The sequence below is a fragment of the Lithobates pipiens genome, unplaced genomic scaffold (assembly GCF_037356315.1).
Source record: "Lithobates pipiens isolate NorthernLeopardFrog02 unplaced genomic scaffold, aLitPip1_a1.2 Scaffold_19, whole genome shotgun sequence".
Taxonomy (NCBI): Eukaryota; Metazoa; Chordata; class Amphibia; order Anura; family Ranidae; genus Lithobates; species Lithobates pipiens.
The window spans coordinates 163,391,848-163,405,746 of record NW_027507764.1 but is presented as its reverse complement, the minus strand read 5'-3'; positions in this window follow the sequence as shown (position 1 = coordinate 163,405,746).

Here is a 13,899-nt window from a genome sequence, read left to right as displayed (position 1 = left end):
ATTAACCTTGTAAAAATGATTGTTCTCCCTGAAACCCTTTTTATTCTTTGGAACTCACCAGTCTATTTGCGCTTAAAATATTTTAAAGTGTTAGCCCTTGTACACATGGTCTGACAACCAAATCCGTTGGATTTTGTCCGACAGATTTTGTCTGAAACTGTTGCATACACATGGTCGGACAAAGTTGTCGGAAAATCCGATTGTACATAATGTGATGACGTTATTTTGTTACGATGGGACTACGTTCAGGCTAGTAGTCAATAGCTTTGGTCTAGGAATTTGATCTGAGCATGCGTGGCACTTTGTCCGTCGGAGCAGGCTACACATGAGTGGAGTATGTCCGATCGGAGCATTTTGTCGGAAAATTTTACTGGAAAGTTGGTCCATCGGATATTCCAACGGAAACAGTGTGATGGAGACCACACACAGTCGGAATATGCGACAAAACGGTCCGATAGGACACATTCCGTCGGAATCTCCGACCGTGTGTACAAGGGATTAGACTACTTATTTAAGTTGGGACACAAACATAACTGGTCTATTCTAAAACATCTTAAGAATTTGGGAGGCCTGGCCATTACTTGCTGTCCATTAGTGGCAGCTCCTACTTGATTTTGAACAGTTGCTCTTTTGTGTTTAGGTCTGATGTACTCAGGCTGTAGTGTCATATACTCATTTGTGATCTGTGTAATGTCTAATGGTACTACTAAGTTCCAAATATCTATATTTATTTTGTATATGCTTTATTGCAGAGACCTTGTCTTGCACATATTCAGTCAATGAAATATATAACATAGGTGCATGTCTTCATCAGCATTGATGTTGTTACTTTATGCCCATTAAAAAGGATAAACAAACAAAAAATAAAACTCTAAATAGGAAATACTGAATTAAACTAAGCAATACATTATGGAAGTATAACATATATAGATATACAGTATATTGTATATACAAAAAATAATAAAAGAGTATGGGACTTTAAATGAGGTAGGCTCAAACACAACATGAGAGTAATAATTTATTATACATAAATGTCAAATTGTGTAACACTGTATATGACAGAAAATAGCTCAATGCATATAGCAGACATCTTGGAAAATACATAGCATACATACAAACAGTATGTAGAACATGATTACCATAACAGGGGAATAATTTGTACATATTTCATAGGTATAATGAAATAGAACTAGTAATATACAGTTAAATTCAAAAAAATATTGTAAAAATATTAATGGAAATGTGAGGGGTTCAAAAGCATATCTACCGAGGGTTTAATCCACTGCTGAAGTTTCGGCCAGCACAGCACATGGAGCGCTCCCTGCTTAGGAAGCAATCTCTGGCCTCGAGTAATCCTCCTGTGGACCTGATCGCATTGGCCTCAGGTAGATTACAAAAACATTGTCTACCTCAGCAGCCAGAATCTGCCAAAATGGTTACGGTAGCAGTGCTGGACTTAAGACGACATGCCCTATTGCAAGACCTGACCCACAACATTGCAAAGAAGTCTGGAAATTGCTCAGGAACTTAAGGGGGAAAAAAATCGATCAATTGGGTAAACATACTGATATACTGGAAAAGAAGTTTAATTAAATCATTCAATATTTACATGTCCTAGAAGAAGATGATTCTGCACTCAAGCACACTGTTTCCCAGATTCAAAGGCAGCAGAAAGATATGCAAAACAGGAAACGCCGTCTAAACCTAAGGATCCATGGGGTCTCTGAAAATGTAAGTGATAAAGAAATTCAACCATATATTCTAGGCCTGTTTGTCACTTTGGCCCCACACATTCCAGATATAGATTGGCTCCTTGACAGAGCTCATAGATCCTTAGCCACCACCTGGATCTAACTCGAGAGACATTATTGTTCATTTTCACTATTACAAAAGTAAAGAAGCTGTCACAGTGGCTACATGTAACAAAATCCACACAGACTTTAAAGGATCTAAGATCCAAATCTTCAGTGATCTCTCACCCATCACTCTGGCAAAGAGACGCAACCTCCGCCCTATGGTTCGGTTCCCACCAGAACTTTCGAACCCCATTGAAGTCTATGGGACTCAAACATTCGAAATAAAAAGTGCTAATTTTAATGGCTAATATGCAAGATATTGTCCTAAAAATGGTTTGGGAACCCGGCTCCTGCCCCAAGTGACATGGATCAATGCACTATTTTTTTTTTTAAATCAGACGTTTTTTTGGGAGCACTGATTTTAATGACGATTCAAGTGAAAAATAAAAGTGAAATATTCCTTTTAAATATCATGTATTGGGGGTGTCTATAGTATGCCTGTGAAGTGGCACGTGTTTCACGTGTTTAGAACAGTCCCCGCACAAAATGAAATTTAATGGAAAAATAGTCATTTAAAACTGCTTGCGGTTTTAATGTAATGTCTGGTTCCAGCAATGCGGATGAAAATCATTGAGAAAAAAATGGCATGGGTAGCCCCCCCCCCACCCCTGCCCATTACCAGCTCCTTTGGGTCTTGTATGGATATTAAGGGAACCCGGTACCCAAATGAATAAAAGGAAAGGCGTGGGGCCCCCAGGCCCTATATACTCACAATAGCAGTATACAAGCGATGCAAACAAGACAGGGACTGTGTAGGTTTGTTGTGTTAAGTAGAATCTGTTTGTAATTTTGAACTGGTACATTTTTAAAGTGTAGCTCCAGTCAAAAAATCAATTTGGAAAGCATAGGGAAGGGTTATCACCCCTGTATAATTTTTTGGGCCATCCGTATTTTTTTTTATCTCACTTCCTGTTGTCTCCTTCCAGTTGCATGTAGGAGACGTTTGTAAGTTGGATGTTTGAAAGTAGGGGCCTGCCCTATATGCTCTGCAGAAATGTGGGCCTAAGGTGTTGGTGTTGCCACAACACTGTAAGCCCTCAAAGTGACTCTTGGTGGGCGCTGGAGCGCCCTGCTGTGAACGATTATATCAAGAATTGTAATTACATTCTGCGACACACCTAGCCGGGACAGAGGCTGTTGGAGGGGACTGAATGCAAGCCTCTTGCCTTGCGATTATGGGCCCTGGCATTTGGGGAAACGGTGTTCTTTGTGAGCTGTATGCCTGGGGACCCCTGAGGTGGTGTTGCTTGGATTCAGGGCCATGCCGCCCCCAAGACACACAGACTCTGGATATGTATATGCCATATTAGCAATAGTGACTGAATCACTTGAGGGACACAAATGTTAGATGCTAATGTCATTAACTCCAGCCACCTATCTGTTGTGTAAATGAGTCTAGTCTGGCTTGTAAGAGTATTCCATACACTGTTGTTGTGCTAATTAACCCTGTGTTTATGTTTGTGATAATGTGTATTGAATAGTCAATCAGTGAGCTAGGAGACAAAGTCTTACCCTGAAAAGTCCTATCTCTCAGACAACTAGTCTGGGTCAATGATTAGATAACTAGCTCGTGCTAATTAGGTTAGGTTTTAGTCATCCTGCTGTATATATTTGTGGGACATCTCAAATAAAAGATTTATTCCTGGTGTACTCCAAGGCTGGTGTTGTCTAGTTCTTGGGGGTTCCTATAGCCAGATCCATTGGACTCGTGTCCCAGGACTTAGGAATCGGTATACTGACGGAAGCACTCAAGCGGAGTGTGGGAGATCCAGCTTCCGTCACATTGTTGGCAAGCAGTGGGATGCTTCCTGCAGTCTGGGACATCCAAACCTCCACCTGGATCCAAGGTCCGGATAGCAGGAGAGGAGGAGAGGTAGAGAAACGAGCCGCCATGGAAGAGGAATTCAGAAGGAGGTTGCTAGAGATGCAGCTACAGCACAGAGGACCAATATCAGAGCAGGTCCTGCTGGGATGGTTTGATTCTATTCTCTGCAAACTCTGGAAGGAAGCGCTAGCCCGTGAGTGCCATCACCAGGGAAAAGTTCTCCCCTCCAACCAGGAAAGGTACCGGTCGCAGTATGGATTGCGGGTGCTGTTTTTGGGAGAAAAAACACACAAGGAGCAGATAGCTGAATTAAGCAGGCTGGTCTGGGCAGAGATGAAGCTGGACGAGAGTTACAGAGCCCTCCGGTGGCATGTATCCCAAGCATGTCCCTGGATAGCGGATGACAGCCCATCGGAAGGCTTAAGCTATGGCGGCCTGGGACTGTTGTATGTGAAGCTGACAGGGGACTCTAACTTCGGGAGTGATTTGGAGTGGCAGTTGGATGAAATCATGGATTTTAGAAAAGGGCTACTGAACGTCTCGGAAGTACACTGGGCACTGGAAGATATAGAGTTTCTGGCCGTTCAGGAATGGGAGCTGGAGATCGCCTACAGGCGGCTGCTAGACTCTGCTCAGTGCCAGGGCTGGGCTCCCTTTGCCTGGGACTATCAGGAAATACCAGTGGACAACTCTGAAATCCTGGCTGAAGAGTCAGCAATGTGGCAGAGTAACAGTGTGCTTTGCTAACCTGCCCCTGCAGCTATGGACGTGGAGATCTTATAGCGGATGCAGCAAGTGCTGACTCACCTTGATGATCCTGTTTCTGCATGGGATGATCTTGAATGGAGGAATGTGCCTGTCCAGCAGAATGCCAGAGAATCGGCAGTGGAAAATCTGGAGATTGCCATCCCCAAAGCTGAAGTGCTGACAACAAGACAGAGCTCTGCTAACCTCTGCTCAGCACTGACAGTATCTTCTGGGTTCCATGGACAGGAGATGGTGAACCTTTATCCCCAGACAGTTGCAGAGACAGGGGATTTGATAGACTTTTATACTGAGGAAGAAGAACCTGATGAGCCTCCAGCAGAAGAGCTGGTATTAGGGCCAAACTTCACTGTGCTCTGCCAAGCACCAACAGCAGTATCTGTGGAATTACAAGGAACTTCCCCAGCTGAAGTGCTGGTCACCAGACAGAGGGTCCAAGACCTCTGCCCCACACCTGTGGCAGTTCTGGAGGCTCAGGGTGAGAAGGTAGTGATCACTTCCCAGCAGCAGATACAGGGGGAGAAGGGAGAGGAGGTGTTTGTTGTCCCTCCTCAACAATCGGCCGGGTTGGAGAAAGCGATCTTTCCTCCCCAACAAAGATCCATGCAACTGGGAGACATGTCCACAGACATGTCATCCCAGCAGCCAGATGAGGGAACGGAAAGGGAAGCAGCCAGTTCACCTCCCCAATGGCAGCTACACAGTTTGGGAGTGGAGGAATCCAGCCTCCTGTCCCAACAGTTAGCTGAAGTAGGTGATGTGGAGTCCCCAGCAGAAGTGCTGGCAACAGGGCAGAGTTCTATCAAACTCTGCCCAGCACCGGCAACAACTGTGGAGTTCCAGGGAGCTGGGGCAGTTGGCTCATCTCTCCAGCCACAGATTACAGAATGTATGGACTTAATGGACTGTTCATCAGAATGATGACACCAAGCCAGCTACCGGGCAGAGTGCTACCAACCTCTGCCCAGCACTGGTAATGGCTGCAGAGTTCCAGGGAGCTGGGGTGGTCGGCCTGACTCCCCAAAACTCAGCTGGAGTGGATGATGTGGGTTCCTCAGCTGAAGTGCTAACAGGACAGAATGCTACTGGCCCCTACACACAACTGCAGCTTGAGCTGATATCGACGGATGGAACTTCAGTCTCCACTTGTATACTCCAGGGATGCTGGGCGGTCGGCCCAGATCCCCAACAGCTTGATGGAGTGAGGCCAGTCACCCTGTCTTCTCTCCAGCGGCTGAAAAGACTCGAGGGAGAAGGATCAGTCCAGCCCTCTCCCCAGCAGCAGATATGTTCTCTGAGAGAGGCAGAGGTTGAATGAATGAATGAATGAATGAAAATATTTGTAAAGCGCACAACGCAAACTGAATCACCTCAAGGCGCTGTGAAGAGCTTAGTTGTCATCAACTAGAAGAGGAAGGTCTTGAGTTTTTTCCTAAAGGCCTGGTGGTTTTCTTCCAGGCGGATGTTGGTTGGTAGAGCGTTCCGTAGCCGAGGTCCTTGGACAGCGAATCTCCGATCCCACTTCGATTTGTACCGTGCTTTGGGAACGAGGAGGAGATTTTTGTTAGATGATCGTAGACAGCGGTTTGGTGTGTAATGATTTATTTTCTCAATTAGGTATTGAGGAGCGTCTTTATGCATGCATTTGTGGGTGACGCAGATGGTCTTGAATGTGATCTGATTCTTTACGGTTAGCCAATGTAGATTCCTCAGGGAAGGGGATATTGATTCCCAGGGTTTTTATCCTGTTATCAGCCTTGCCGCCATGTTTTGGATAAGTTGTAATCGCGCAAGTTGATATTGGGGTAATCCTGTATAAAGTGAGTTTGGGTAGTCCAGTCGTGAATTAATGACTGTTCCAACTACCACTGCTTTGTCCTTCTGTGGGATGAAAGAGATAAGTCTGCGTAGCAGGCGTAGCAGATGGTGAGCACCACTAACTACTGCTCCTATTTGTGCATCCATTGACATTTGTGAGTCCAAAATGACCCAGAGATTCCTCACCTTGGTCTTTGGGGAGATGGTTTGCCCAAAGATGGCAGGTGGTGTCCAGGAGGACTTGGTTATGGAGTTATGGTTTGAGTGTAGCATAAGAAGCTCTGTTTTTGATTCGTTGAGGTTGAGCGAGTTGGTGGTCATCCAGTCTTCTATTAAATTGAGGCAATTTTCTAGTTGTTGGTGATGGTCTCTTTGTCCGGTGATATGGAAGTAAAGTTGCGCGTCGTCAGCGTACGAGTGGAAGCAGAGGTCTGAAACTCTGATGATTTAGAGGAGTGGGCGGATGTATATGTTGAAGAGGATTGGCGACAAAAGCGATCCTTGAGGGACTCCACAAGCGGACTGCCCGGGATTCAGAGGTGAATTCTACTAGTTTTACTGTCTGCGAACAATTTCCTAGGAAGGACACGAACCATTGAAGATCTGAGCCTTTGACTCCTGCAACTTCTGTGAGGCGGCTGAGTAGAGTAATGTGGTCTACTGTATCAAACGCTGCGCTGAGGTCTAACAGTACCAGGAGACATGATTCTCCGTCATCCGCTGCCTCGAGGGCGTCGTCACAAATCTTGAGGAGAGCTGTTTCTGTTCCATGGCCCGGTCGAAAGCCTGATTGCAGCGGGTCCAGGAGTTTGTGTGTATCCAGGTGTCGTTGTAACTGTTGTACTACCGCTTTCTCCATGATCTTGGAAATAGTGTTTAGGCTTGTTATTGGCCTACGGTTGTTTGGATCCTGAGGGTCGAGGTTAGGTTTCTTTAGCAGGGGTTTGACGATGCCTTATTTGAGGGCACTGAGAACGATCCCTTCTTGGAATGACCGGTTAATGAGGTGCGTTATAGTGGGAGCCACGATGTCGGAACATTCTTTCAGTAGTTTTGTGGGGATGATGTCAATTGGTGATGTACTGTCGCGGAGTTTATTGATGATGTTTTTAGTGGTGTCCACAGTAATTGGGGTCAGCGAAAACATTCGGCGGTAGTGGGATGTTGGTGTAGATATTCTCTTTTTGCTTTTGATGGCTGAGATTGGCTGTTTTCTTCTGATAAATTGTTTTCCTGATGGTTTCGATTTTGTTGATGAAAAAGTCAGACAGTTTGTTGCAGTAATCTTGGGTTTCGTTTGGTGGGGGCTCTAGGCATACCGGGTTCATTGATTGAGTGACTATTTTAACCCTTTCATGACTAAGCCTGTTTTTGGAATTTGGTGTTTACAAGTTAAAATCCATATTTTCTACTAGAAAATTACTTGGAACCCCCAAACATTATATATATTTTTTTAACAGAGACTCTAGAGAATAAAACGGCGATTGTTGCAATATTTTATGTCACACGGTATTTGCGCAGCGGTGTTTTAAATGCAACTTTTTGGGAAAATGTACACTTTCATTAATTAAAAAAAAACAAAACAGTAAAATTATCCCATTTTTTTTGCATAATGTGAAAGATAATGTTACGCCGAGTAAATAGATACCAAACATGTCACACTTTATAATTGCACGCACTTGTGGATTGACGACAAAGTACGGTACCTAAAAATCTCAATAGGCGACGCTTTAAACATTTTTTACGGTTACCAGGTTAGCGTTACAGAGGAGGTCTAGTGCTAGAATTATTTCTCTCACTCTGACGATCGTGGCAATACCTCACATGTGTGATTTGAACACCGTTTACATACGCGGGCGCGACTTCCGTATGCGTTTTCTTTGCTTTGCGAGCTCGCGGGGACGGCGGGCGCTTTAAAAAATTTTTTTTTATTTTTTTATTTTTTTATTTATTTTATTTATTTAAAAATTACTAAATTGTTTAAAAAAATATAAAAAAATTTTGATCACTTTTATTGCTGTCACAAGGAATGTAAACATCCCTTGTGACAGTAATAGGTGGTGACAGGTACTCTTTATGGAGGGATCGGGGGTCTAAAAGACCCCCCACCCCTCCTTTACACTTCAGTGTATTCAGATCGCCGAAAACGGCGATTCTGAATACCGGATATTTTTTTAAAACCGGCGCCATTGGCAGCCGAGTAAACGGGAAGTGACGTCATGACGTCGCTTCCGTGTTTACTATGAGGAGACTGGAACGAAGCCGATTACGGCTTCGTTCCAGTTCCTCCCCAGCGGCCGGAGCCATCGGACACGCAATCGGTGCTCCCGATCGAGCGGGAGCACCGGTAACAGCGGTGGGAGGCGGCGGGAGGGGGGGACGTCCCCTCCCGCTCCTCCGGCATAACAGCCGAGCGGCTTTTAGCCGCATCGGTTGTTATGGCTGGATAGCCAATCGCCCGCTGTAAAAGACGGTACCGGGATGATGCCTGCAGGTGCGGGCATCATCCCGGTATACCCCCCGGAAGCCGAGTACGCATATCTGCGTACGCTCGGCGGGAAGGGGTTAAAAAGTTTGCGAGGGCGGTTTAAGGTCGTTGAAATCATATATGAGAAATTATCCTTTTTAGCTTTGAAGATTGCTTTACGATAATTCTCCGTGAGTCCTTTGTAGTTTGAGTGGTTTTCTTCGGTGTGATTTCTTCTCCATGTTCTTTCAGCTCTTCTGCGTTCTTGTTTTTGTAGAGAGAGGGAGCCATTAAACCATCCCAAGTTTTTTTTCCTGATGATGATCTTGCGTTTAGGGGCTACCGAGTCTGCCGATTGAAGTAATGCCTTGTTCAGGGAGTTGAGTGTTTGCTCTGATGAATGGCTTAAATTCATTGTAGATATCTTAGACAGAGTGGTTTTGAAGGTTTCGGAGTACAGTTTTTTTCTGTGATCTGGTCCAATGCATTGTTGTTGCAGGTTTCTGTTTTTTGTGGGTGACGTTGGAGGAGATTTTGAATTTGATGGCGTGGTGGTCCGTCCATGGCAATGTCATGTTGTCGAGTATGTTGATGTCAATATTTTGTTTGAAGATGAGGTCCAGGGTGTGTCCTGACCCATGTGTGGGAGTCTTTATCAGTTGTTGGAGACCCAGCTCTTCCAGCTGCTTGATACAGGCGGTTGCGATAGGATCTGGGGGATCGTTTGCCCAGAGGTTGAAATCTCCTAGTGCCAGGAAGTTTTTGGATTTTAGGGTGTGTATTGCAATGAATTCTGTGAGGGGTGAAAGGAGATTAGTCTTTGGTCCCGGGGGCCTGTAGCATAGTAGAATGTGAGTGGTGTCATGGGGTGTTGATTGAAGATGTAGCGTCAGTGTCTCCATAAATGGCACCGGGTTCTGTGAAGTTGGTTTGGTGAGCGCCGGGTGAGATTTGAAGATCACTGCTAGGTCTCTTCCTTTTTTTCCTTTCCGATGTTTGGTTAGGATCCTGTAGTTCTTCGGCACCAATTCGGTGAAGATGGTGTTGCAGTCAGGGGTTAGCCAGCTTTCAGTGATGAAGAGGCAATCTATGTTGTTCTCAGTGATGAAGTCCCGTACTTCCAGTCTGTGTTTGACTGCAGATCTGGTGTTAATCATGGTGCATGCTAATTGTTGTGGTTGAGTAGATCTCTTCCTGTGTTTGATGGTTACTTGTCGTCCGGTCTTTAGTAGTTGTTCTTTTTGAAAAAAAATTTGTGTGGAGGATGGTAATGTTGTAGTGGTATTCCTAAGTCTGTGGAGAACTTCTGCTGAGTATTTGAAGTAGCACATGGCCCAAGGATGCGATTGATAGTACTAGGGGCCTAAGATGATGATCCAGATCAGGGTTTTGCCTGGTGTCGAGCTAGTTATCAGACTTGGGTTGCCTATGCGGAGGAGTTTTTATATTTGGGTTGTGAGTTACTGGCTGTTCCACCTACTTTTGCTTGAGGCGAAAGGTCCCAGCCCAGAAGAGAACCTGCTGGAGAAGCTTAACGGTTTTCCTAAAGAGGGTGTAAAATAGTCACAGAGGGGGTAGTGGGGGGGAGGGGTATGGGCCTGCTAAACCTACTACCCTCCCGTTGATCCAGAGGAAGGCGAAAAACACCAAGCAGGGCCGGCCAATCACACCAGTGGGGAAAAATTCCTTCCTGACCCCCTGAGGCGGTCGGACAGCGGACCCTGGATCAAGCCACTGGGGGGGGAGGGGAGGTTGGGTAGGCTTACCTGGTTGTGGTGGCCCTGATTGGCTGTGAGGTGGTCCGGTTGTGGTGGTCCTGGCTTGCTCTATCCACTATCGCCTCTGGGGAGTGGTCTAGTCGCTACAGCGGAGTTCTTGATATGGAGGGGCCCTTTGGCCTGCTGGGCTGATGGAGGTAGGGGTAGCCAGGAGGTGCATTGTGTGGGCTAGGGCTCAGCCGCCGCCACCGGTCTCCTAGATTAGCTAACTAGAAACATTGGGGGTTACCCATGGTGGCTGCGGTGTTGCCCATCTTTAGAGAGATAGAGGGACCAGATGGGGATCCCGGGATCAGCTGCGGGGGGTTCTAGAACGGTAAAGTAATTGGCAGAGAGGTTCTGGGTGGACCAAGATGGCCGCCAGGCTAGGCCGGAGCCCCGGGCTGTCCTATCCCAGTCCCGGTTCCTGATCTTAGTGTGGGTCGGGCTGCGGGGGGCTGATTGGCGTGGGTGCCCGGCCTGCCGCGGCTAGCAATGAATACGGGCGAGCTGACAGGTGGAGCGGCAAGTGAACCGGACTAGGCTGGAGCCAAGGTGTTTCCTGAGTGCCTCCCGGAACTGCTGGCGAGCTGGCCGCAGCGTGGGAGCGAGGAAGTGGGTGATTCAGTGACTGGGGGGTTGCTTCTTAGACCCCCGTGCCCGTGGCCACTATGGTGCTCAGCTTGTCGGTAACGGCAAGCTTTCTGTATGGTCCCAGGGGAGAGCGGGGAGAGCTGTTGCTGGAGAGGTCAGTGCCTGGGGCGGAGCCTCTGTCGGCATGTCTGCTTCCTCACGAGTCTCCTCTCCTGTATGAAATAGACGCAAACTTTGCAAAGGTTGGCTGGGTGAGGAATACTTTGGAACAATTTGTTTGGGGTACTGTGTGGATACCAGCATTAGAGGGCTGGAACCACTGACTAACTTCGGAGTCAACCCGTCTGGGGTCTCCTCCTGTGTTAGTCTCCTGCCAAAAGGGGAGAAATGTGACAGACCTAGCCGTGACAGAGGCTGTTGGAGGGGACTGAATGCGAGCCTCTTGCCTTGAGATTATGGGCCCCAGCATTTGGGGGAATGGTGCTCTTTGTGAGCTGTATACCTAGGGACCCTTAAGGTGGTGTTACTTGAATTCAGGTCCATGCCGTCCCCCAAGACACACAGACTCTGAATATGTATATGCCATATTAGCAATAGTGACTGAATCACACTGTTGGGACACAAAATGTTAGATGCTAATGTCATCAACTCCAGCGACCTGTCTGTTGTGTAAAAGAGTCTAGTCTGGCTTGTAAAAGTATTCCACACATTGTTGTTGTGATAATTAACCCTGTGTTTAAGTTTGTGGTAATGTGTATTGAATAGTCAATCAGTGAGCTAGGAGACAAAGTCTTACCCTGAAAAGTCCTATCTCTCAGACAACTAGTCTGGGTCAATGATTAGATAATTAGCTCATGCTAATTAGGTTAGGTTTTAGTCATCCTACTGTATATATTTGTGGGACATCTCAAATAAAATATTTATTCCTGGTGTACTCAAAGATCAGTGTTTTCTACTTCTTGGGGGTTCCTATAGCTAGATCCATTGGACTCGTGTCCCAGGATTTAGGAATCGGTATACTGATAGAAGCATTCAAGCGGAGTGTGAGAGATCCAGTTCTGTCACACATGCCATTGTTAAACAGTGGTAGAAAAATTGGGCCTTTGGTGGTTGTGGTGCCACAACATTATAAGTCCTCACAGTTACTCTCGGTGGGCGCAGGAAGGGGCCCTGCTGTGAAATATTATATCAAGAATTGTAATTACGTGCCCCTGTTAAACAGGGACTGAAAAATTCGGCCTCAGGCACTGGTGCTGGTGCCATGACACTGCAACCTCTCCCAGATACTCTAGTTGGAGTGCAGGAATGAGCCCTGCTGCAAAGCATTGCATCAAAAATTGTAATTACATGCCCTTGTTAAACAGGGGCTTAAAAATTGGGCCTTAGGCACTGGTACTGGTGCCACGACACTGCAACCTCTCCCAGATACTCTAGTTGGAGTGCAGGAATGAGCCCTGCTTCAAAGCATTGCATCAAAAATTGTAATTACATGCCCCTGTTAAATAGGGGCTGAAAAATAGGGCCTTAGCCACTGGTGGCTTCACCCAGAACAAAAAATGTTCTTCCAAGCTATCAGCAGGATCATTGAGGAGGAAGAGGATAGTCAGTCAACATAACAGGACAGTCACTCAGCATCAGCATAGGCAGTCTTGTAGGGATGTGACATTTCAAAAAAAAAATTATGACAAGACAGTGCATGCATCCCTGATCATGGCCCACTGGCATGGTGAAAAAAAACCCCGAGCTCCCCTGACCCCGTCCTGGTGCCGTAGTCGTACAGGTACTCATTGATGACCCTCTGCTGCATGTGCAGCCACTGAAGCATGGCCAACATTGAGTTCCACCTGGTGGGCATGTCACATATAAGGCAATTCTTGGGCAGGTTCAACTCCTTTTGGAGCTCAGCCAGTCAAGCACTGGCATTAAATGATCGTCGGAAATGCACACAGACTTTCTTGGCCTGCCTCAGGACATTCTGTAAGTCCAGGTACCTGCCCAAGATCTGCTGCACCACCAGGTTAAGGACGTGAGCCCCACAGGGCACATGGGTCAGTTGTCCCTGTCGGAGGGCAGAGAGGAGGTTGGTGCCATTGTCGCAAACCACCATTCCTGGCTTAAGCTGGCTTGGCATCAACCACCTTTTGCCTGCGTACTTGCGTAGCCCCTTGAACTCCTACGGAGCACCGCTGGTTCCGAGGACAAAACAATGGAAGAGGCCATGGAGGAAGAATTAGAGGAGGAGGTGGAGGAGAGAGGTGTGTCACAACCAGTAGTAGCATTTTGGAGGCGTGGTGACGGAACAACCTCCAACACTACTGCACCTTGTCCTGCATCCTTCCCAGCTGCCAGAAGAGTAACCCAATGGGCCGTGAAAGATAGGTAACATCCCTGTCCATGCCTGCTGGACCATGAGTCAGCAGTAATATGTACCTTACCGATGACCGCCCTGTCCAGCGAAGCAAGGACATTGCCTTCCACATGCCAGTAGAGAGCCGGAATCGCATTCCATGAGAAAAAGTGGCATTTGGGGACCTGCCACTGAGGAACCGCACATTGCACAAACTCACGGAAGGGGCCTGAGTCTACCAACTGAAAAGGCAGCAGCTGAAGTGCTAGCAATTTATCCCAGCTAGCATTCAACCACTGGGCATGTGGATGGCTGGGAGTGAACTTCTTTCGACAGTCCAGCAGCTGGGGCAAGGAAATGTGCCTGGTACAATCGGACATTGGCGTACTGCTAGCAGAGTGCCCGCAAGTACTTGTCTGTGACACACCTAATTCTACACCTTCATTCCTCTTAGTGCAGGTTTCAGAGAG